At 35.0% G+C, this 26414-nt stretch overlaps 2 long non-coding RNA genes across 2 annotated transcripts; one reads left to right on the top strand and one right to left on the bottom strand.

Annotated features, from left to right (window-relative positions):
• Positions 1 to 120: 120 nt before the first annotated feature.
• On the bottom strand, positions 121 to 6786 carry LOC115936024 (uncharacterized). The gene is made up of 3 exons (XR_004071606.3): positions 6143 to 6786; positions 4584 to 4626; positions 121 to 228 (listed from the first exon to the last, which is right to left on the bottom strand). It is a non-coding gene; the product is annotated as an uncharacterized lncRNA (long non-coding RNA).
• On the top strand, positions 3555 to 26208 carry LOC109028670 (uncharacterized). The gene is made up of 4 exons (XR_004071607.3): positions 3555 to 3644; positions 22771 to 22975; positions 24031 to 24129; positions 25909 to 26208. It is a non-coding gene; the product is annotated as an uncharacterized lncRNA (long non-coding RNA).
• The last annotated feature ends 206 nt before the right edge of the window (positions 26209 to 26414 follow it).

Here is a 26414-nt window from a genome sequence, read left to right as displayed (position 1 = left end):
GAATCTAGACACTGTGTTTACACAATGTACAAGAATGGATAATAGATTTAAATATAAAAATGTGAGACTATAGAAGAATGTTATAAGTTGAATTTAATAAAAATTAAAACTTCTGCTCTAAGAAAGTCATAGTTAATATTTAAAAAACAAGCCAAGACTGGGAGACAATATTTACAAAACATGTATCCAATAAAGAACTGGTATGAGCACTCCACAGAACTCTTAAAACTCAAAAAGAAAAAAAAAAAGATAAATAATCCAGTTAAAAAATGGGCAGGAGATCTGAACAGACATTTCACCGAGGAAAATATATTGATGGCAAATAAGCGAATGAAATATGCTCAACATCATGTATTATTAGAGAATCGCTCATTCGAACGAGATACCACCGCATGCCTACTAAAATGGCTAAAATCCAGAACACTGAAAACACTAAATTGTGTTGAAGATAAAGAGCAAGGGAAACTCTCATTTATTGCTTGTGGGAATGCAAAATGGCACAGCCACGTTAGAAGATAGCTTTGCAGTTTCTTACAAAGTTAAATGTAGTCTTACCACATGGACCAGTAACTTCACTCCTATCCAAATGAGTCAAAAATATTTCACTCCTATCCAAATAAGTCAAAAAAACTTCGCTCCTATCCAAATGAGTCACATGACTCCTTAAAACAGCTTTTCTCATAACAAAACTTGGTAGCTACCAGATGCCCCCAACAGGTGAGTAATGGTTCAATAAACTGGCATACCTATAAAATGGGATATTCAGTGATTAAAAAATAAGCTATCAAACCATATAAAACATGCAAGAACCTAAAATGCATACAACTTAGTGAAAGAAGCTAATCTGAAAAGGCTGTATACTGTATAATTCCAATGATACAACATTCTTAAAAAGGGAAAAACTGTAAAAAGATCAGAATTTCCAGTAGTCTCCAAGGGAAGGGATGAATAAATCAAGCACAGAAATTTTTAAGAAAGTAAAACTATTCTTATAATATTGTAGTAGTGGATACATGACATATGTATTTGTCCAAACGCATGAAATGTATAATGTCAAGAGTGAACCCTAATATAAAACTAATGTATGGACTTTCATTTATAATAATATGTCAATATTGATGCATCAATTATAACGAATGTACCACACTAATTCAAGATATTAATCATAAAGAATATGGAGAGTAGAAGAAAGTGTATGGAAATTCTCTCTGCTTTGTTAGTTTCTACTATAAACCTAAAATTGTTCTAAAAATAAAATCTATTAATTAAAAAAAAATGAACTATTGTTACCAGTATCAACATAGGCGAAAGTCAGAGTAGTTATGTTGAGTGCAAAAGACAGACAAAAAAGAATAGATTTTGTGTGTCTCCATTTACATAAAATTCTACCAAGTGTAAACCATTCTGTAGCATCAGAAATAGATTAGTAGTTGCATGGAGATTGAGTAGGGAAGAGGGGAAGAAGCGATTACTAAAGACACAAAATAACTTTAGGGAAGTGAATATGTTCATGATCTTGATTGCCATGGTGTTTTCTCGTGTACCAATATGCCAAAACTTTAAAAATACACTGGATATGTTCAGTTTATGTCAATCACACTTCAATGAAAAACATTTTAAAAATTATGTATCTTGATTTTATGTTTATGCAGAGATATTATTTCTCTATATCTGCCATATATACCTTTTGGCATAGTGTAAAGATATATAAACATAGTATATAAATATGGTATTTGTAATATTCTCATTCATATGCAAAATATAGTTTACTCTTAATTTTTTAACTTTTCTTCTGTTTTGATTCTGTATCCTCCAGACATTAACATTGAGAACTTCATATACAATTATGTATTTAAAAATGAGTCATGTCTAGTATAATACAAAATTTCAGCAATGTAACATGACAGGAACAAAATATAAATGAAGTTGCTTTGTATAGATTCATTTTTCTCTTTAAAACATTTCATAGCATAATGCACTTATTCAAAAGTATTAACATATATATTTAAGTGCACTATGAAAAACAGAATCAAGAAATGGATACCATATTGATACTAAATCCTATGTTAAAGTATGTTGAATAATTTGTAGTTTTTCAAAAGTAACTCAGTCGTCACATATTAATAATGAATATATTTATTTTTAGGAACTCCTTTTAAATAACTATTAGGTATATAGTTTTATGCTGAGTTTTATGAGAAACACAATAAGCATATCATTTTATGTCAGGAACAGAGAGTATATTTGTCCCTAGATCATTTTCTATAGCTGTCAAAATGTTTCAACATCTTTTAAAACTCCAGAAAATGAGGAAGAAATATAGAAATGTTCCTAGGTTGTTCTTGTATTTTTATCTAGTTTTTTCCATTCTGAATTATATTAATTCTTCCCAATGGCTTATTTAAAAATGGGTCTTCAGTTGTCTTTCATTAAAATTCTATGGGGGCTCATTACGTGTAAGAAGGTTTTATTTCACACCAAGTATTTTTCTGTTATGTAAAAGGAAAATAAAGTTCTGGGCTAAAGAAATAACTTTTTTTTTTAAATTTTCCCTATTGGGAAGTAGTTGAATATATACTTTGCTGTTTTCAGCCAAAACATATTAGAATGTGATTCTATTTACAACAAGAATGAAATAAGGCTGTGTTACATTGGCAAGCTGTAATGGGAAATGTATTTGTCACCCTAGGCAAACTGAAAGGGCAGATATATTGAATTCAGTAATGCTGAATAATTAAGCCTTCACTTATAACCCTTATATTAGAGAATTCAACTTAATAAGTTAAGTCATTTTCCAAGTGTTTGTTAATGTATCAAAAGGATTTATACATTTCACAAAGGGGGACTCAAGCTAAGCTAAAGATTTGTAAACACAACCAATTCACTAGAGAAATAATTTTAACTGTGTTTTTCTTGTTTTTCCAAACCTAACTCTTTCATGGAAAAAAATAAAGGCAATATTATAAAATAGATGAAAGTGCAGGGTAATTACCTTGCATTGAGAAGCCTAGAGCTCACCTGATCCACAATATTTGATAATCCATGTCACCCCGGTTTACTTCCACAGTTCCCTTAAAGACTGAAGCAGCTCTGCAGCTCTAACAGCTCTGCAGCTTTCAAAATTAAGCAGTCAGATTTCTGTGTGGCTGAGAATTTCTAGCAGTCTCCTCCATTAGAATTTCCCATGCCCAAAATGTCCCATGCTATACAGTTAAATGATTAACGTTTGAGTAATATTCAGTTTGAAATTTAAATTTTTCCTCTTGAGGGGAAAACATGCTTAGCCTTTCATTATAAAATTATCCAAGCTTTCCTCTCATTTCAATGTTCAAATTCATTGCATGAGTTAAAGCATCTTAAGGCTTCCTTCTAAACAATTTATATATTTGCCCTACGATTTCAACTAGTCCTAATCTCAGAGGATCACTTCACTGGAAAAGTTGTGCAAAAGTAAAACGAAATGGAGATTAACTATACTAAATTGTCATGTTGAGCTTCGTGATAAATTTAGTTACAAAGATATTATTCAAATTGGAATTAACTGCAAATCTCCCCCCAGTGAAAGTGGAGTGAAATTGGCCGGGTGCGGTGGCTCACGCCTGTAATCCCAGCACTTTGGGAGGCCGAGGCGGGCGGATCACAAGGTCAGGAAATCGAGACCATACTGGCTAACACGGTGAAACCCCATCTCTACTAAAAATACAAAAAATTAGCCGGGCACGGTGGCGGGCGCCTGTAGTCCCAGGTACTCGGGAGGCTGAGGCAGGAGAATGGCGTGAACCCAGGAGGCGGAGCTTGCAGTGAGCCCGAGATCGCACCACTGCACTCCAGCCGGGGCGACCGAGGGAGACTCCGTCTCAAAAAAAGAAAAAAAAAAGAAAGTGGAGTGAAATTACTATATAAACCTAGAGTTATGACCATCAAAAAACATGATATAGCAATAAAATAATTTAATGTTGACTTAGGGAGTCATAAATCAGATATTTTATTCAATGAACTCTGATTTTTAATTATAAGAATTATAAATTAGTATCTAAAAGTCATTGGTTCTTAATAAATAATGAGTTGACAAAATAATAGCTGAAAAATAAAATTATATAGGATGGTTATATTGTGAAAATTTCCATTAAAAATTAAAATAATAAAAAAATCACCTTTGGAAACTACTTTTATTTAAAATATCAGGAATCCAGAAAATTGCAACTTTTCTTGATCTACATAATCATTTTTACATGAAATTTTAATTCCATACCCATTGCAAAGATTTTTCTTAATAAACATAGTATTAAGTATCAAACACCTTCTGTGAAAGTACAATAGAACACAAACATATACTAGAGGTATTGTTTTCTGCATTTATGCATGAACAATAAGATTTTTAAAATTTTTGACTTATCTGTGGAAATATGATAGAGACAATTGTATGGTGTGGTTTAAGTATTATTCATTTCTGCACTTAGATGAGGTAATTTTTTCTTTTCTAGATAAACTCTAATTCCAGTTTTTCCGTACAGTACACACATATACATGCATATATATGTTTCTGTTAAACAACAGTAGTGAGATTTTAACAAATGACTTACCTGTCTTTCTGAAAAGTGTCTTGTCTGTTAATGTCATATGAGCCTATAAGGGAAGAAAGGGACTATATTACAAAGGAACAGAAATGATCCAGGAGAGTATGAATACAACTGGATTCTAAGAATACTGGGCTATTGGGTATTGGGATATAGATTGGGATAAAAGAGTATACCCCTATCAGAGCACTGTCAGTTTCACTACTGATATGGTACAAACACATGACAGGATGGTTCGTAGCATCAAGGAAAAAGTGATGGCCTCAGGTGAGGTTGCAATGTCAAATTTCACATGGAAGATGACAGAAGATGCACATATCACAAAGAAAATAATATGTAGAATAGTTAAAATCTACTCTCAATAATTTTTAAGTTATTTTAAATTATATACTATTGTTATTAACTATAGTCACTATTTCCACAGTCACTATAACTACAATCACTATAGATCTATTACATAATGTACAATAGATCTCTGAAACTTATTTCTCCTGTCAACTGAAATTTTGTTTCCTTTGACCAACATTGAGATAGCAACTTTTATCACAATTTAAAAATTATAATAACATAAAACAAAATAATTTTATAACAAGGAAAAGGCATTTCTTGAAAGCTAATTCACAAAATTGAATGAATGAATTGCTAAACAGAACAATGTCAACAACCAAAACAACTCTAGATATCTCAGGCAGAATGAATTCAAAGAAAACGACTGCGCATATTTCTTCTCAACATTAGATTCACAATGGAATCACCTGGGGCAATTTTTTTTTAAAGAAACGAATGCCTACATATCATGTCCAGACTCTGATTTATTTGTTATTAAATATGGCCTGGACATCACTCTACTCCTGACATCCCTGCTCAAGAATCAACTTCCGGGAAGAGAGACTGGGACTCACTGATTTTGGTGCTATTCAGTTGAACTATGCCCTTATTGATTTTTCACCTGCTGGTTCTATTCATTATTGATAGAGAGGTGTTAACACCTCCAATTATTATAGTGGATTTATCTGTCTGTTCTTGCAGTTCTATCTATTTTCACCTCATGTGTTTTGACAGCCTGTTACATGCAAACACATTAAGGATTGTTACGTTTTCTTGGAAAATTAAATCCTTTGTTACTATGTAATACCCCTTTGTATCCCCCTATAATTGTTCTTTCTCTGAAGTCTTTTTGTTGGAAATTAATATATTAATCCAGCTTTCTTTTAATTAGTATTATCATGTTATATATTTTTCAAAGTTAACTCTCAAGCTTGTCCACAATGTGCTTCCAGAAATTAATCAACTGCATATTAAAGTTTTCTACTCCATTACTAACTCCTGTGGGGGCTCCTGGGCTTTTGCTCCACTAGGCTATAATTCTTTGCATTTTCCCATCTCTCTAATTTAGTGGGGATTTAGGGTGGGGGCAGCAGTTTTTCTGTGACCTCAGTCCTCTAACGGATCTAAAATGAGTTGTTGATAGTCTGTACAGGATTTTTCTTGTTGTAAGGATGGGAGTGATGACTTCCAAGTTTCTTACATGCTCGAATAACTGACATTTTTAATTATATACTCACCCCTGTGGTGGTAGAAGAATGCTATAAATTTTGGATCCACAGAACTAAAGTACTAGGAGAGGGAATTTTTCACAGGAAAGATGGTTGCTACAGAAAAAAAAAAAGAAAAAAAAGATAAAGTCTTCTCTGCTATCTCTGCTAGACTCTCTAAACTCTCTTCCTGTCTCTGGAGTCCAGACACCCAAGCCTCCTTTTAGTTTTGAGCTTTCACTATGCTTTTATCTTAAAGACTTTGCCTACTATGTCTTTTCTGCTGAGAAAGCACCTTATCCTCTCAATTACCTGGTTAACATCAAATATCAAATCATGCTTCTGACTGAAGGCCAAGTACCACCTCTAGAAGAAATCTTCCCTAAGAACAGCCTACATACAGTTAATTGTGTGATCCCTTTTCTTATATCCTTCGAATACTCTTCCTTCACATTACTCTTCCTTCACAGCCTTTAGCCAGACAATATATTACAGGAAAACAGGGAGAACATGATTTTGCCATTCACTCTTACCTTTGCCTAGCCCAGTGCCTGGCAAATAATAGATTCTCATTATATATATATATATATTTGAATGAATTAATAAATCCAAGTAAAGTAATTGATGTTTTGGAGTTATCTAAGGCTGTTAAAATCAGTTAAATATAGTTAATGTGAAGCAAAAAACTGTAAACAAAATTAACGTAATATACACGCTGATGTTACTATTTTAGAAAAAACACAATAATTTACAAATTCCTTTCAATAATTCAATTAATGTTTATGAAATTTGATTGAAGACAAATCTGTCAGGGCAATCTGTGAATGCTTTGTTGTAAATAAAAGGTAATCCTTGTAATAAGCAAAAACAAATTAACATAACAAATGTCAATTTACAGATAGACAAAAAGTGATTGTTTTCTAGATGAAAAGAGGATTATTAACAGTTGGCATAAGAAATCAAAAATTAGTTCAACAGTCAGTCATATGGAAATGTCAAATATTGACATTAATGTGATAAAGAAAACAAGAGTTTCTGCAAATAACCTCCCATCCCTGATGTGAGTCTTTCATGTCATTCTATAGTTCAACTAGTTCTTAATAACTCAAAAACAGGAAAGATAAAATCCATCATTTTGTTTTACTACCCAGATCCCTCCTGTAGCTGTCATACAGAGTGTGATTTATGACTTGTAAGTTGTGCTATGGAGCTTGACAAGTAAGTTTGATTTCATTTAATATTTTCTTTAAACCGTCTTAGATCTTCTCTTTGACAAGTATTTCATCTACTAGTGTTCTCAAAATGTAAAATGGGTAACTTAATGAGAACAAAAATTGTACCCTAAGACATATTTGCACTATCTACATATTTGCAATTAAATCTTAACAGATTTAATTGTAATAGAATCTAATGGTTTTCCTCTTGAATTTTTTTAGACACCAGAAATTTTCATTACTAATAAATAATGTTTAGCTTCCTAGTCACAAACCAAACAGAAAGCAAATTTCATCAGAGTTTAGAATGGTTAAAACCAACATAGCTGCAATATTTTTAGTTTTGCTTTAAAATTTTTTGAATCAATCAGTAAATCAATCAGAGTTGACCATTATGTAATCCACAGACCTTGAAATAACAGAGATATATTTCTCCGCAGATCAATATCTATATATGTTTTTAAGATGAGTAGAAATTCCCCTGAAGATCATAAAGAAAAAGTATGTCATATAATATAGTAAATAAAAATAAGTTATTAATTTTTTCTGCTTATTATGTTCCAGAATCTGTACTAAGCATTTTAGAGGATTATTTTATTTAATTCCCACAACAATCCCTTGAGAAATATACTACAATAATCATCTTTAATTCACAGTTATTGAAAATGAGACACAAAGAGGTTAAGAATTTTGTCCAAGATCAGGCAGCTAACGTGACTTAGCAAGGGTGTAATTAAGAAAAAATATGTTTTCCTTATCTTATGGGAAATTTGGAAAAGCAAATATCTACATTCTCTTTTTAATAAAAAAAATATATAAAATGTGAGTCTCTCTTAAAGCAGGGAATCAACTTTAATTAAATTGAAACAATACACAATCCTTTGTTGTTCAGGTTCTATATTATTATTATTATCTCTGCTGACAGCAAAAGCTAAGAATAGAAAATATTTCTGACCCAAGCTGGCAAATTATGAATCAACCTGCTAAAGAATCAGAATAGACTAACAAGTGGAATTAAATGTGATTATTCTATATTATATATATAATATAAAAATTTCTTATTGTTATAATTTTACTAAGATTCTACCAGTTTCAACTAAATTATCTTTTAAATCCTAGCTTAATAAAAGAAATTGGCATGAGATGTTTTCATAGGAAATAGTGACAATTCATATTATTTTTAATTAAGTGTAAATGAGATATATTATTTCTGTATTTCATTTTCCTTCTAAAAGTTATCTTTAAAGTTTTAGTTTTTCTGAAGTTGATAGCTATTACTAACTCTTTTGGGCAAAGTTTTTTGAGATAGATTAATTTATAAAATTAGGAAGAAACTAAAGTAGTTGCAAAAGTTTCTAAAAAGAAAATAAAGTAGTTGTCTCTATGTTATAATAGAAAATGAGAATGTGAATGCAGATCATTTTGACTCTCAGTTTGTGTTTTCAGCAAATATTACCTGAATATTGATATATAAATTAGAATTCCCCAAAGGAAAACATTTTAAAATGTTAAAATTAATAAAATCATTAACTTACATACTTGTCCTTAGTATCAGGACGATCTCCAGTGGATTCAACAGAGCATCTGCAGTTTTGTTGAACAAAGGTTTCTGCAATATAGACTTATGGTGTGAGCTTACTGGGTCACATTCTTTGTTCCTTCTTGGAGCTTTGGGAGGCATTTATAAAAGAGCTGCTGCAGTAGAAGGACTGAGTTGTGTCACACTGAGGATTTAAGTTTCTATGGGAGAATCAAATTCACTTTAGTATAGGGATTTAGTGGGTTTCCCTAGCCTTATTAATAAAATACTAATACGACATGAAAAATGCATACTTTGTCTTACAATAATCCAATTAAGACACTATTTTTGCATAGCAAAATTCTTTACTAAACACCAGTTGCAAATCAAGTGAAATTGCATTGGCAAGAGGTGATCATACTGCTCTCCTACTCCTGCCCTTTCCTCCTACTCCAGCTGAAAGTACTTGCTGCAAATGTCCTTTTATAGGAGACTTTGACCCCAGGGTGTAGAAAAGGAAAGGAAAAGGTCAGATATATATGTCTTGTCTATAACTGAAACCTAATACCAGCACAAAAGCCTAAAAGGACCGATTTTTAGAGGGTGTTGGCAGGAAACTCTTTGCTCTGCTATCATCTGTTTTAAGCTACTTTTATACGTGATTTATTTTTTCAGCTTCTACTCTGCTACTATTCAACTGCAAATGCAATTTGTTATATTGTACACTTCAACACCTTGAACAGCATCCTAATTATTAGTGAAATGTATTACAAGTTCATAAAGAAAACAGCATTTTGTTTCTTCAGTCATCTACTTAGGATGAAAGTGTTATTTAGAAAAGAATAAATGGGAAAAATGATACGTTAAAAATAAAAATTGCATATTAACTTTTTAGATCAAATAAGCCAATTTTAAGCATTTTCATGGACCTTTATAACCAAAATAAACATTTAAATACCTGAATTTAAGTGAACACACTTACTAATTGAATAAAATACAGTAAGTGTTTGTATATGTATCTGCATGTTTGTGTCGTATTTTGGAGTTGTTATTCAGCTTTTACAGAATATTCAAATAGAAAACCAAATAAGATTGTCACCTATATTGCATAAATAACCAGAGAAAAGTCACTTAAGTGGCCATAAAAGAAATGTTGAACATAAATGCAGAGAATTCTATTTAGACTAAGAATGCCCACATGTATTACAGTCCCCAAAAAGCAATTAAGCAGAAGAAATTGCTTTCAGAGCTTGGAAAGATTTAAAGCGTTACCATTAAAGTTTGAGTTGGATGTTACTCCATGAAGAGAATATATCCTTAAACACTGCTGCCCTGTGCATCAGAACATACTCACTCCGATATTGGACCTGTTGCTGGTTAGAAATGTCTTGACAAATGGGATCTAATTAAACTAAAGAGCTTCTGCACAGCAAAAGAAACTATCGTCAGAGTGAACAGGCAACCTACAGAATGGGAGAAAAATTTTGCAATCTATCCACCTGACAAAGGACTAATATCCAGAGTTTACAAAGAATTTAAACAAATTCACAAGAGAAAAACAACCCCATCAAAAAGTGTGTGAAGGAAATGAACAGACACTTTTCAAAAGAAGGCATTTATGTGGCCAAAAACATGTGAAAAAAAGCTCATCATTACAGAAGTGGTCATTACAGAAATGCAAATCAAAACCACAATGAGATACCACCTCAGGCCAGTTAGAATGGCAATCATTAAAAAGTCAGGAAACAACAGATGCCGGAGAGGATGTGAAGAAACAGGAACACTTTTACACTGTTGGTGGGAGTGTAAATTAGTTCAGCCATTGTGGAAGACAGTGTGGTGATTCCTCAAGGATTTGAACTAGAAATACCATTTGACCCAGTAATCCCATTACTGGGTATATACCCAAAGGATTATAAATCATTCTTCTATAAAGACATATGCACACGTATGTTTATTGCAGCACTATTCACAATAGCAAAGACTTGGAACCAACCCAAATGCCCATTAATGATAGACTGGATAAAGAAAATGTGGCACACATACACCGTGGAATACTATGCAGCCATAAAAAAGAATGAGTTCATGTTCTTTGCAGGGATGTGGATGAAGCTGGAAACCATCATTATCAGCAAACTAACACAGGAACAGAAAACCAAACACCACATGTTCTCACTCAGAAGTGGGAGTTGAACAATGACATGTGGGCACATGGAGGGAAACATCACATACTGGGGCCTGTTGCGGGGTGGGGGGCAAGGGGAGGAATAGCATTAAGAGAAATACGTAATGCAGATGACAGGTTGATGGGCAGCAAACCATCATGGCACATGAATACCTATGTAACAAGCCTGCATCTTCTACACATGTATAACTTAAGTATCATAAAAAGAAAGAAATGTTTTCATTAATAATATTTCTCACCTTTTCTAGATATAAATTTAATTCACAGTTGGGCAGGGCATGGTGCCTCACACCTATAGTCCGAGCACTTTGGGAGCCCAAGGCAGGCGGATCACCTGAGGTTAGGAGTTCAAGACCAGCCTGGGCAACATGGTGAAACCCCGTCTCTACTAAAAATACAAAAATTACTACTCGGGAGGCTGAGGTAGGAGAGTCGCTTGAACCCGGGAGACAGAGGTTTCAGTGAGCCCAGATCGCGCCACCATACTCCAGCCTGGGCAACAGAGCGATGCTCCATCTTAAAAAAAAAAAAATCAAAATAAAATACAATAAAAAATAAAAATAAAATTTAATTCACAGTTGTAACCAGCCTAAATTAAAAATATTTCTTAAGAAAAAGATTGAGACTTCATGTTTTAGATAGTTGTGTTTTTATGACAGAATACCTACACACACACACACACACACACACACACACACAAACTAAAGAACTTTTTCTGTTATATATCAAATCATACTTTTGTTAGTGTGTTTAATTTTATTTTATCTTTCTCTCTGTGTGTTTCTCTCTCTCATCAATTTATCTATTATCTGTCTTAATCAATCCATCCATTCATCCTTCCATTCAATCTTCTATTTTAATATTTTTAAATAAACTGCCTTGTTGTTGTGATTTGTATTAATGTAGACTAGCAGAGCCTGAAATGACAGAAAGACTTTTATTTGCATGGAATCTCCTCGAATCAGCTAATAATTCACTATGGACTCTATTTACTCAGATTAATAACTGTGCAGAAATGTCATTACCTGAAGAGCACAAATCTGGGGACAGACAGAATTTTAATCATGGGCTCTGTCATGACTGATTGGTGATTTTGGTTGCTTAAATAATCCGGACTCTAGTCTCCTCAATTATAAAACAGGGAATAATAATGGACTTAACTTTATTATATGTTAAGCAACATAAATTGCTTTGGGTATTCAAAGAAGATAATTAATTGCCGTGGATTAGGAATCTGAAATAGAAGCTTGAATTCCCAGGAGTGAAACAAATTTAGCAATATTTGCATGACTATTGGAGAACCAGGCCACTTAACAGGTATACATATGCCCCTCTGACTACCTCCTAGGTATTTTCTGCCACGTCAGCAGTAGGCCGAGGACCAGTTGGCTTAGTGTCTATATTGTTTACATGTGGCAGCTCAAACAATGTGATATGAATATGAACTAAGGAGGGAGACACTTCACACTTAACATCTGTTCTTCAGTTTCCCCAACAGGATGCCTCCAAATGTGAAAGGGAACTCATCAATAACAAGCTGAGAAATGAGTCTAAACAACTGACATTTTGGAATAACATATTTGACATTTGTGCAGTCCACTGGTTGTGGCTTAATCAAGAAAGCCATCAGATATCCACAGTATCCATCTTTTAGGCATACACATCTAAAAAACACATCCATTTGTCTTATTTTAAATCCATATTTTAACGTTCAAAATATTATTTCATGGATATTTTGCCACACGATTATGCTAGTTTTTACTATTTTCTCCCCTAGTGTGTAAAAGTACAAGAGAATACAAATTCCTTGGCAAGTCAGTTATTTAGTCATTTCAAATTTTGATATTTCCAGAAGTCATAAGAGGATTCTTCTCTCACAGATGTGATTATAAAACACATTTGATTTACCAACTTTTAGACTTCTGTTTTCTACAAATTAGCTCTCTTGCGCAAGTGGAGAAATAGCATATGTATTTGGTACTAAGTTTCCCTCATAATTGTCAGAACCTCACCATTTATTGTTTTGTAGAAACTGGGCTTTAAAAAAAATCAGACCATATGATAATTTTGATATTAATACTCTTCTGAAAGACTAAGTGAATGAACTAGTCATCTATATTCACTGATTAAAAACAAAATAAGACAAACTTATTCCATAGTATAGTACTTTGGGTTTGTCTAAAAAAAATTCGTTTACAAATACTATTTCTGAGAGACAATAGCATTTCTCTAGGATACATCTATGTACATGCAACTGAAGAAAATAGCTTTTAAATTTACTTTATCTCTTGTAGTAGTTTTATAGCTACATAAGAGTATTGTAATGCAAAAGGTACATCATAAAAACTGCTTTGTTATATGTTGTGTGCATTTGTATTTGTGTATTTACATATCGACAGCGTACTCACTATTGTTCAGTAGCATATTTTATGATGAATGATGAAACCAGTACAAATTACATGTGAATTTGACTTATGAACTCTTCACATCCACTACCTCATAAACACTACAAGCTAGAGAATGTAGGGACTTGAATCCACAAACCACAGATGTCAAGATTAATCTATTACGTTTTGAGTACTTGAAACTGCCTGTACAATTGAATTTATAGCTGTTTTTTAAAAAAGAAAATAGAACTGAGAAGTGCTGCAGCAATCATACTTTGTGATTTAAAAGAAAATAAATACTATTAGTTCATGCCCAGAAAAACAAAAACAAAAACAAAAAACTATGGGAACTTTATTACCCTTATCTATACTCTCCCACCTGCAAGAAAAAATGCCTCTCCTCACAATGAATAACACTAGGTAGAGGAAATATTTCTGCTTAGTTTTAGAAGGAAGAGAAAAAAAAATTGTGAAACATTCATCTGTAAATAAGAATCTGAAGGAAAAGGCAATGTGGAGGAGGATAGGGCATGACTTCACTGCTGGGAGGGAGATGTAGCCTGGCAGGCTCACAGCGACTTTTTCATAGTCAGAGCCACCTACCCAAAGGTAGAAACCAAAGCAAGTATAAATCAGAAAAATAATCCTCAGTATATTACATTTAATGTCAAAACATACTTTGTAGAATATGTGAACTGCAATCTTATTTTGAGAGCTAATCTAGAATTATGATTATATTTGGAAGCCTGATTCTGTTTTCCTCATTTGGTCCATTTGGTTATACATTAAGGCTTGAACATAAGGTTTGTCATATAAAGCTGTCTTTAAATAGGCTCCTATGACATTTAAAGTTATCTGCTGGGAAATAATCAACTTTTTCAAATTCATAATAGCCTTGCTTTGGGGAAATTAGTTTTGATTTGATGAGCAAATGGATCACTAAGGATCACTGAGGTGGGGAGTAGTGATGGGAAGCAGTCATAGAAACCACTAGTTAACACATGTCACGGCTAATAATATCAGGTATTTTGATGCTAGTGTCAATGAGATCCAGCATGCCAGTTAATTTCAAAGAAAATAAACAACAACAAACACTTTGATTGTGTTATACAACCTGCAGTCATTATTTTCTATTAGCTGTTATCTGTCTGTTTATCCATTGATTGATTCATCACTGTGTGTATGTGTGTGTGTGCATTTCAGAATGGAATGAGTGATGAAAATTATATTCTTTCATGCATAGATATTTGTAGAGGGCCTGCTGTGTGCCAGATATTAAGCAATTGCAATTGAGTAAAATAGTATTTAAAAACTACTCACTGCCTTCAAAGAGCACAGCGTCTAACTAGGGAACTCAGACAAGTAAATAGGCAATTACAGTGTAGGATAGTTCTGGGGATCAGAAAACAAAACCCCCAAATGAAAGCCTCAGCAGCAGCCTCAGAAACAAACGTTTTTCTCTGACCTTCTCCCATCCTCTTGTCTCTCAGTTCTATTCTCCCATAAGGCTGGCCATGGAAACTAGAATCTCTCTTCCACAACAGAGGGTCATAGTAGACAGAACCCCTAGAACCCATTTTCTTCAAAGCCAACCATAAAACCTAAATATATTACTCTAATTTTTCCCCCACCTTATCTGTGTGAAAACTGGACATAAAGAAATTATCTGACTCACATCGTTTGACTGAACATCTTAAGACCCCCATTCCAAAGATGCTGCTGCCCCATAACCAGAAGAAGAAAAAAACACATGCTTAGAAATGTCAAGAAAAATCTGGACTGACAGGCCTTGCTGGGTTTCCCCACCCAGTCTATTAGCATTATTAGGTCATATACCTTTCTTGCAATAGTATTTCTACACAGCTGTCCGTACTTTGTTAATTTCCCCTGTATCTTAGGGTCTGCATTTGGAAGGCTGCCGTGTGTATTCATTAAATGAATGTCTAAGTCTTTTTTTTCCTCCTAATCTGCCTTTTGCAACTAGATTTTTAGTAAAACCACAGTGGGACAAGGGCCTTGGCATCCACAATAGCAAGTCTTATAAGACAAGGTTAAGTATAGAATGAACCCACAATAAGGAACATAAAATTTGAGGAGCTTAATATAAATTATGGAATTTGCCAATTCTTTCCCAATGAAAACAATAACATACTGCACATATTTTTCTGAAGCAGAGACAATACCTTCTTACACATTAATTTTATCGCTGATAAAATGATTAATTGTATCACTGATAAAATGATTAATTTTATCATTAATTTTAAAGTGAAACACAATGGTCATTACTTGCCCAAGCTTAAGAAGCTAATTATCAGGCAGGGCATGGTGGCTCACACCTGTAATCCCAGCACTTTGGGAGGCTGAGGCGGGCAGATCACGAGGCAGGAGATCGAGACCATCCTGGCCAACATGGCGAAACCCCATCTCTACTAAAATACAAAAAAAAAAAAAAAAAAAATTAGCCGGGCATGGTGGCACGCACCTGTAGTCCCAGCTACTTGCAAGGCTGAGGCAGGAGAATCACTTAAACCTGGGAGGCGGAGTTGCAGTGAGGAGAGATTGTGCCACTGTACTACTCCAGCCTGGCAACAGAGTGAGATACCGTCTCAAAAAATAAAAAAAAAAATAAAAAATAAAAATAAAAAAAGCAGCAGCAGCTAATTATTATCAGAGTTGTGAGTAGAATCCAGGACTCCAAATATGAATCCAATGCTTTTTGCATAAGTTATGCTGCTTCAATTTACATTTCTTTTTAAAATAGTAGAAATTAGTGGAAATGAAACATTTGTAAAGTTAAATCTTCTTGCTTGTTTTTCCTTTATTTTTTTCTCCAGTTTGCAATGAAATCAGTATAACAAGTAAAAATTCAAATAGATAACTAATCAAATTAATGGCTTACAATTGAAGAATAACATCATATAAATGCTACTACTGATCTTAGAAGTCCCATCCATTTCAATGAAAGCTTTGTTTGGGAATTCCACAACTCAGTCTGCTCTTAGTAGGGATGTAGGAAATTGTTTCTCTATCTGGCCAAACTAATATGGACTTTGGGATACATTCTGTTAAATTCTGTACTTTGATGTGATGTAATATAATCCAGAATAATACATTTATGCTACATACAATGTTTCATTAGAGATTTAATGAACAAACACTCTGATCCCCCTCTGTGATACTATTTTAAAAAGAAGCTTATTATGATGATTAAATATAAATGCAGGTGTAGGCTGCCTAGGTTAATAATAATAAAATAATAAAGACCAGAAAAATGAGCTGGCCGTTCTAGAACTTTGTTCTCAGCTGGAGGAGAATCGATAACATTGTAGGCTCACTCTTGGCTCTAATTGACACTCAGAATAATAGGATTGAATACTAAAGCTCATCTCAACCAAATTGAATTGGCAATAATGGCTTTACATCCACAACTGATTTACAGGTTAACTGTAAGGCCAGTGCCTTTGTTATGGAGGCAGATCAATTTTATCCAAAATATATGTTTAAACTTATTAGCATTTTGGCTCTGGAATCAGTAAAGCATGTGAATCTGTTCCAACATTCACTAGCTTGCCGAGACTGAATATTTCTGAGATGCTCTGAGTTCCAGTTATTTTTTAACTCTAAAATAGATGTAAAATTTCAGGAAAGAGATAAAAAAATTTTGGTATATACAAAGTACTAAGTAATAAATTGTAGACTTATTAAATGTGAAGGTAGAATATAAAAACAAAGTGGCTATAAAGGAAGTTATCTATTTGAAATTTGTGAAATCTGGACTTTACCAGTCTAGAGCAGAGGTCAGAAAATGTTTTTTTTCAATTGGCCAGATAATAAGTGCTTTAGTGTTTTGTAGGGTATATAATCTTGGTTGAACTCAACTCACTGTAGCAAAACAGCAGCCACGAGTATATGTAAATAAATTTAAATGGTTGTATTATCACACACACAAAAAAAAGTTTACTAAAACAGATAGGAGGGAGTGACATAAGCAAGATGTTGCACTTGGCAACTCCAAGCTTCTGTCCCTCCATAGAAATATTGAAAAATGAGCAGAAGCCATCAGAATCAACATTGTCAGAACATTGGAAAACAGACAGGTTTATAGCAACACAGTGAACACTAAAGCAATAAAAAGTCAAGGTAAAAATAATAAAAAATAATTGTGGCAGTTTTACTTTCCCTTTCTATAACCACTCCCCAGTTGAAGAGCAGTCTTGCAGACAGCAGCCCACGTTCCCAGTGTGAGAGAATAGTCCCTGTTTCCAGAGGTAGAAGAGACAACTTCATTTGCAAATTATTTTGGCCCGTTTTAACCTATATGGGGGCTACCTGGAGGAATGATGTAAGGTGCTTTCATCTGTTTTGTCTATTGCACAGCATATCCAAGCGGTAAAAGTGGTGGGAGTTGCTTAAATATATTGTTGGACTCCTAAGAAACCTAAGCTTGAGGCAAAAGACATTTAAGATATATAAACAAACATCCAAGGCCTGGAAACACAATAAGAACAGAGATTTTCCTTGGAAAATTAGGGTAATATAAAACACCCATGAGTTAGGAGAGATTTGAAAAGCCTCATACATGCCAATTATACAGTGCATGTTCAAAAAATACCTAAGAAGTCCTTAAGTTTTATAGGGTTTTGGAGCTTTGTTTTGTCTGATACTGTTCCCTAAACTTTTATTTTTTCAACCTTTATTTTAAGTTCCAGGGTACATGTGCAGATGTGCAGGTTTGTTACGTAGGTAAATGTGTGCTATGGTAGTTTGCTGCACAGATCGACTCATCATCTAGTTATTAAGCCCAGCATCCATTAGCTATTCTTCCTGATGCTTTCACTCCTGCCACCCCCTACCACGCTTAACAGGCCTCAGTGTGTGTTGTTTCCCCCATGTGTTCATGTGTTCTCACGGTTCGGCTCCCACTTATAAGTGAGACCACGCAGTGTTTGGTTTTCTGTTTCTGCATTAGTTTGCTGAGAATAATGGCTTCCAACTCCATCCATGTCCCTGCAAATGACATAATCTTGTTCCTTTTTATGGCTACATAATATTCCATGGTATATATGTACCACATATTCTTTATTTAGTCTACATATCCCTAACTTTAATGCAAGTCTGGCTAAGTGTTTAAAGAGGTACTCAGACAGAGCCAAACAGTAAAGACAGACAAAGGTTGTTTGGTTTGTTGTTGTTTTTTTTAGTTCCTGGTGTTCAAAAAAACTCTGTCAAACACTAGCTGAACAAAAGCTAAAGAACAAAAACTTTATTCACAATATATGCAACAAATATATTTGCTGAAAAACAGTAGAGAGGAGTCATTATACCAAGAGTTTACTACAGCCTTCAATAATTACAAAAGAGCAAACCCTGAGAAGCAGGAACATTAGATTTCCAGAATCACATTGTAATATTCAAGTGTCCATTTTTTTAACAAAAATATCACAAGGCATACAAAAAAACAGGAAATAAGACTTATTTAATAGAATAAAATAAATTAACAACTACCATCCCTAAAAATGCCTAGATATTGTAATTACTGGCAAAAAGATTATTTTTAAAAATTATCTTAAACATGCTTAAATAATTGAAGGAAAACCTGAACAACCAAAGAAGAAAAATCAGAAAAATAATAAGTGAACAAAATAAAAATATCAATAAAGAAAAACTATAAAAGTAGCCAAAAATTCTGGAGCTTTAAAGTATAAAAACTGAAATAAAAAAATTAAATAGAGAAATTCAACACAAATTTTATCAGCCAAAAGGCAAAATCAGGAGATTCACAACAGGGTGATAGAAATTATCTATTCTATCTATCAAGTCTTAGAAGTAGAAAAAAAAAATAAAGAAAAGTAAATGACATCTACGGGGTTTGTGAGATGCCATCAAGGGGACCAACGTATGGAGGAGAATCCCAGAAAAAGACGACAGACAGAAAAGGCAGGACAAATATTTGAAGAAATCATGGCTGAAAACTTTCCATATTTGATGAAAGATATAAATATACAAATTCAAGAAACATGAATAAACATAAGGTAAGATAAAGAGATCCACACTGAGATATACAGTTGTCAAATTATTGAAAGCTAAAGACAAACAGACGATTTTGCAAGTAGCTAGGGAAAATCAATTTATTATGTACAAGGGATTCTCAATAAGATTAAGAGCTATTTTCTCATTATAAATGATGGTAGTGAGAAGATAGTGGACAAACATGTTTTAGTCCTGAAAGAAAGACCAAAAACAGTAACAACTGCTTACTGAGAATTCTTTATCTAGCAAAACTTTGTATCTCTTTTTACATCACAGAATAGATTGCATAACATAAAAGTGATGTTCAATAATTACTTGTTAACATAGTTTTGATTAAAACATTCTGTAGAGTTCAAAAGGTTCTATTTTTGCATATATGTTCCCTTTGTTTTTATAAATAAATAAATAATATTAACTTAAAAATAATGGATGTAATGGCTTTGAAAATTCTGAGATTCACCAGATGGCAAATGGTGCTGAAATCAATAAATGGCTTTAAAGCAAAGATAGAATCCAGGGCACTGCCAGGAAAGTATGGTCCAAAATTGTAGCCAAAAACATAACTGTAAAATTTTCCATATGTTGCAGAAAGATCAAAGGTTGTGCTTTGGAATGCCATTTAGCTAGACAAAAGGTCCTCTAAAATATAAAGTATATGATATACAGATAACTCAATTGAACAATAGAACCTGCAGGAAGCTCGCAGCATTGCTCTACAGCCTCCTCAACAAAAGTTCAAGAACGAGAAGAGCATATTTATGAAAAGGTTACTGAGTTAACCTTTGTATATTAGTGAATCTCAGTAAGATTCACAGCAAATCTACAAAAATTTGAAGGTAAATTACATATGTAAAAATATTGATAATTTAAACTGAATAAGCCAGAGTCATTTTAAAGTGGGCCACCCAAATTTCTTTAAGCAGATAGCAGGCTGAGTAAACTACTCGACTTAAATATGTTCTAACTTTTATGAAAAAGGAGGGCTATTTCGAAGGATAGAACTGAGGCCAGACAGTGGAATCAAGAAATAGCCATTAATGGGTAGGAGTAGGATTAAATCCTCATCAAAAAAAAAAAAGAAAAAATTAACATTTTCCCAGCTAGATTTCAGAACTCTCATTGACTGCTGACTTCTGTATGTCTCCTTTTTTATTCTATTAAGTCAGAGTGCCTGTGATGATTATTCTATGCCTGTCTCATCATTTTATGATGGATGTGTGAAAGATAGGTAAGTTGTTTCTTTAGTTTCAGAGGACTTCAAATCAAGACAAACTGTACTCAAGGAGTTGTATTTGCAGTGAGACCTGATTTAAATGACAAGATTCTAGACTTCAAACTAATGCTGTGATGAGATGAAGCTTTGGTAGACTTAGGATACAATTAGTGAGGTGTGTGCATTACTTGGAGCCAGAGAGCAGTCTACAGTAACTGGCCTCTAAGAAGGACCCCAATGAACATTACCTCCTGGTATTCATGCACTGGTGTAGTTTCCCCCATCAGTGTACCACGGTTCATCTATATGACCAGTAGAATATGCCAGTAGTGATGGTATGTCATTTCTAAGATGACACTTTTTGGCACTCAAGGGTTAGCCTTCTGGGAAACATAGGGTTTGGGATTTGAAAATTTAGAAACTGAAGCAACTTTTATTCTGGTAGTTACATGCTCTCATTACTGCTTCTCTCTATATATTTCTAATAATAATTAATTTAATTAAATATCTTCTTATTCTCACCATACAATTTTTTCATATTTTACTATTGGTAATGATTTTAACTACTACAGAAGTGGTCTATATGTATCTGCCTATTTATCTACATCTCTACAAGTGCATAAATGTGTGTGTGGTGTGTGTGGGGGAGTGTATGTATATGTGTGCTTATAAGTTCATGGATGAATTACAAAGCTTTCATATGTGCATTTCAGTTTACTCAGGAGTTAGCAAATTTATTTTTGGACATTTTCACCCCTCTATTACTATGAAAAGATCCACATTTCCATTTACATGTAATCTCTTTCTTTCTTCCTCTCTGTCACACACGGACACACACATACACACACACACACCCCACACTCTAAACAATTCATTTGTGTAGATTTGTGTATTGCCCTCTTCTTGGTTTTGTGTCTCTAAATTATTTACTTAAATATTAAGTTAGTTAATTTAATTGTATTCCCCCTCTATAATTTCCATATACAGTTTACCTTTGAACCATATAGGTTTGAACTGCATGGGTTCACAGATACATAGATTTTCTTCTGCCTCTGCCATCCCTGAGACAGCAAGATCAATCCCTCCTCTTCTTGTGCCTCAGCCTACTCAACATGAAGACCATGAGGATGAAGACCTTTATGATGATCCATTTCCGCTCAGTGAATAGTGAAGATCCTATAATTCTCTTAATAACATTTTCTCTCACTTTATTGTGAGAATGCAGTGTATAATACATATAACATGCATGACATATGTTAATTAATTGTTTATGTTATTGGAAAGGCTTCTGATCAACGGTAGGCTATTATTATATTACCAGCAGTTAAAGTCAAAAGTGATACAGTGATTTTTGACTTCATAGAGGTCAGCACCCTAACCACTGTGTTGTTCAAGGGTTAACTGAAAACGCACTGGATTGCATGAGCATAAGATAATAATGAGACCTTATTACTTTCCAGTTGAGGTAGGGGAATTTAAATTCTATATAATATCTGCTATCAATAGATTTGCCCAGTAAAGTTTTATATCAAATAAGTTCTAAGTCTTATTTCACATTTTTATCTCAGTTTCTAAATGTGTCATTATTACATTGGATTTAGGAGCAAAATCCATTATAATCTGTTCTAACAAGAAGATTGTTTTTTGGTAGTCTCTTAAACTTCATATTGGGAGAAGATTATGCTCCTTGAGGATAAGATTCATACTGTAACAATTTTCTATATCCTCCAAAATGTTTTGCAGATTCAATAACTATTTAATGAATTGAGTTAAATTTGCCTATACTCTTACAAGTCATACTCTCATAAATAACCTTCTAATCCTCAATTCCTCTAAAACATAGAAAAAATTGCCAATATAAAAAAGCAAGAAAGAAGGTATTAACCATTTGTCATTCAAAATATGACTCATTCTTTTTTTTTTTTTTTGAGATGGAGTCTTGCTCAGTCACCCAGGCTGGAGTGCAGTGCACAATCTCAGCTCACTGCAACCTCCACCTCCCGGGTTCATGCCGTTCTCCCGCCTCAGCCTCCCAAGTAGCTGGGACTACACATGTCCTCCACGATGCCCGGCTAATTTTTTTTTTTTTTTTTTTTTGTATTTTTAGTAGAGACGGGGTTTCACCATGTTAGCCAGGATGGTCTCGATCTCCTGACCTCGAGATCCACCCGCCTCGGCCTCCCAAAGTGCTGGGATTACAGGCATGAGCCACCACACCCGGCGACTCATTCTTATACAACTACCTTTGTCAGCATTCTTGCCATTGGACTGTCTAGCCCTTGATGCTGTTATATCATGGCTTGTTGATACAGAAGGTAAAGTTTGGAAAAAAGAGGCAGTTATGTAAAACAATCTTAGAAAATCCTTGAGTTTCCCTTAGAATCTTGTGTCTTCTACATGTTTTTTATTTCACACATTAAGTTTGCAGAGTTATGTCATAATTTCATGAGTGTATCTGTCAGAGAGCCCCTTGAAGTCCTATTTAATCCAACTAAGACTATTTTTTCTTGTTTTAATATCATTCAACTTGTTCTCTCTTTGATAACTAAGGGAAAAGAGAAAGACATTCCATATAATATATCAGATGCCTAAGTGCTTTGGATAGTCATAAGCCTTTTCTCCTAGAGCTTCCTAATTAGAAATGCCCGCTCTTCAGAGTTAAGTTTTCCAACTTGCTCCTTCCATTTTATAATAGTCTATTTAGGAAGACTATTATCAAATAAAAATCAGAATGATAAGTGGACACCTATTTTAGCCTTGGGATTTATATGACAATTCCCTAAGACTTTATATTTCCAGAAAAGAAATTCAAACTAAAGGTCACAATTACTATTATTATGGTAATCCTGATAAGATGTGCATTTTAACTAAAAGAAGTTCCCACTATTTTTTTCTTTTTACTTTTCAATAATCCTTGAGACCTTAGTAGAAGTGTGCAATAGTCTTGTGGTGTATTTTTAGTTTAAAAGTCTATCTAATTACCGCTTGGTAGATATTGTTCAAACTCACTTTTGAATCCAAGTGTTTTTACCCTCATAGAATTTTTTTTAAAGGAGTATTTGCTTGCTTCTATTATACTATAACTATTGGAGCTACTAGGAGGCCTTTTAAATTTCAACAACAAATAGGCAGAATGAAGACTAACTGAAGGGTTGATGGGCTTAAAGAATAAATAACCTAACAAAACCACCAGGCTAATGGCAAAATCAACATTAGGAACCAAGTCACTTTACTTGGGATTAGTGGATACCAAAATGTGCTTTCTCTGAAGCAGCATTTTACAAGGAAACATGAAAATCCACCTTTTTTGTCCTTTAGCTAAAGGGAATAAAATCGTATACTTTCTGTAATTTTAACCTTGTTATAACAGATGCTACATGAACTCAAGTGGAACTCTGACTGCCTTGAGAGCATCCCACCATCCGTTGCTGCTGCATCAAGGTATTAAAAAGAGAGACAGAAGGAAGAGGTGAGAGAAGCACAAGTTTAACAGTGTGAGGGCATTTTGCTTAATAATAAGACATTTCATTAAAATATTAGCTACTTTTGTTAGCTAGCAACTCTTAATTTTGCCTAAAGCTGACCCCATATGTAGGGTTAGGTTTTGAAAGAAATTCACCACCATCAGAAGTAGGTCTGGAAGTTATAAAGGAAAGCTTAAAAAAAAAAAACAAATATGTGCAACACCTATTTACAAAGAATCCATTGGGAAATCCCCACTGAGCCCAGGTAGATGGCACATGTCCTCTTTGGTTGATGATATCCACTCTCTCATTTCCTATAAAGCTCCCTGATTGACATGGTGGGGCTCTGTCCTCAGAGCAGCACCTGTTTCCCCAGCTGCTTCTTGACCATCTTGCATAATGTCTATTTTGTGACAGGCACTTGCTGTAGGATTGGGACCTAGAGTGCCCTGAGGCAGGATTCTGACCCTCAAAATGGGACCTTTTTTGGTGATTGATCCTGTCCAGATGAGACTTCTCTTGGTTTGAGATCTTCCACTGAGAGGCCGTTTCACCAACCAGGCTCTGAAATTTCTGCTCTGCCTGAGTCTGGAGGGATTCAGCTCCTACTCCCCCTCCTGGAGGCTGCCCAGATGCCCCCCAGCTCTGTGCCCCTACCCAGCCATCAGAGTCCCTTCCAGCTTTTGTCCAGGCTGGCCTGTCCTCCAGGACACTTGGCAGCTGGGACCCCACAGGACTCTCCCTCTGCTCTGCTCCAGCCTCGAATCCTAATGTCCCGGCTCTTGCCGTCCAACACTGTGTCTGCCCTTGCTATCCCAGCCGCAGTCCCTTAACTCTTCCCTTCCTCCAAGATGCAGTGAGAGATGCCCAGTTGGAAGGAAACTTTTATGGTCATGTCCTTCTCCAACTTTCCTCTTTCTATCATTTTTGTCTCTTTTAAACCTCTCCTGTTGACGCTGAATTGGCACTGGATGCCACAGTCAAGGCTTGTACCTGTCGCTAGCGTGCACATGCCACTTCTATTCTTCACTTTGGCAAAGACCATACTTTAGTTTGCTGATGGCCAAGTAGATACAGGAAGTTCCCAGTTGCTTGGGCCAGAAAGAAAGAGAGGCCCCAGGTGGACCTGATGACCCCCCTAAACCCCTACCTGGACCTCACCAGGATCCAGTCAAGAGGCCAGTCTCTTGGCCCAGGCCCCCACCTCTTTCCTCCAGAAATGACTTGCTAGGGCTTCTTCAGAGCCTGGAGTTAGTGACGGGGAAGCTGGCTCTCCAGCCTAGGCCTCTGGCAGGTGCCTCAGCGATGTCCAATCCAATCAGTGTGATGACCAGGGACAGCACTGGATTGGCCTTCAACCCCAGATTAATAATCAACCATCCTTAGAACTACTGTGTCCTGGGCAGCTCTCCAGGGCTGCTGGCAGGGTCTCCAGCACAGCACTGGGTGGCTGTCTACATTAGTGCCCTAACCCCCTCCTCTACTACCCCCTCTCAGGCATCCATCTCTATGACTCAGCGCCTCTGAGCTTCCAGAGTCACAGGTTCCCAGGGTAGTTTTCTTCAGATATTTATTTTCAGAAGAATGCATAGATTTTCCGCCAGACAAACGCATGCACACACACACACACATACAAACACACGCACACAAACACGCACATGTGTACACATCTTTGTATCAGTTGATCGGACTACTTCCATTTGTGTTTTGTTTATTGCAGGACTGGGGTGGAGAGACTAAATACCCCTAGCACTGAGTCACCTCCTTCCTCTTTTCTCATTTAGAATGTTTGTCAAATGCCTTCTTTGGGCACCTCACAGGGCCAGGCACAAGGGGAAGGGGTATTTGCAGCTGACTTCAATCCAAAGCTGAATGTGGATGTTGGCACCTGCTGCTCCCTCTCTCCAGACATCTCCCTGTATCTTTGCTTATTTGGTTTCATATTGATTGACCATCAACCACCCCCCATCCCTGTAGAACGAGAAGCTCATGAGAACAGGGGTCTTGTTCTCTAGCTTTTGTTTCTCCACCGAGAAGAGTGCCTGGAAACAGAGTCAATGCTCAATAAACATTTATGGAACAAATGAATCCTCCAGCAGCGTGTCCTCAAATCAGCCCTCTTCTCTCTGACGGGAGCTACCATCTGTGCCCCCTTTACCAGTGATCTCACTTTTCTAGGGCAGGAGCTGTACTCAGTTCACATCTCTGTTCCCAGGGTGCAATCCAGGGCTGGGCACAGAGGAGGATTGGGTACAAGGATGAAGAGAGAGGCAGAGACCTCGAGCAGACA

This window comes from Gorilla gorilla, chromosome 8, assembly GCF_029281585.2.
Source record: "Gorilla gorilla gorilla isolate KB3781 chromosome 8, NHGRI_mGorGor1-v2.1_pri, whole genome shotgun sequence".
Taxonomy (NCBI): Eukaryota; Metazoa; Chordata; class Mammalia; order Primates; family Hominidae; genus Gorilla; species Gorilla gorilla.
This window is presented reverse-complemented; position numbering and strand designations above follow the sequence as displayed.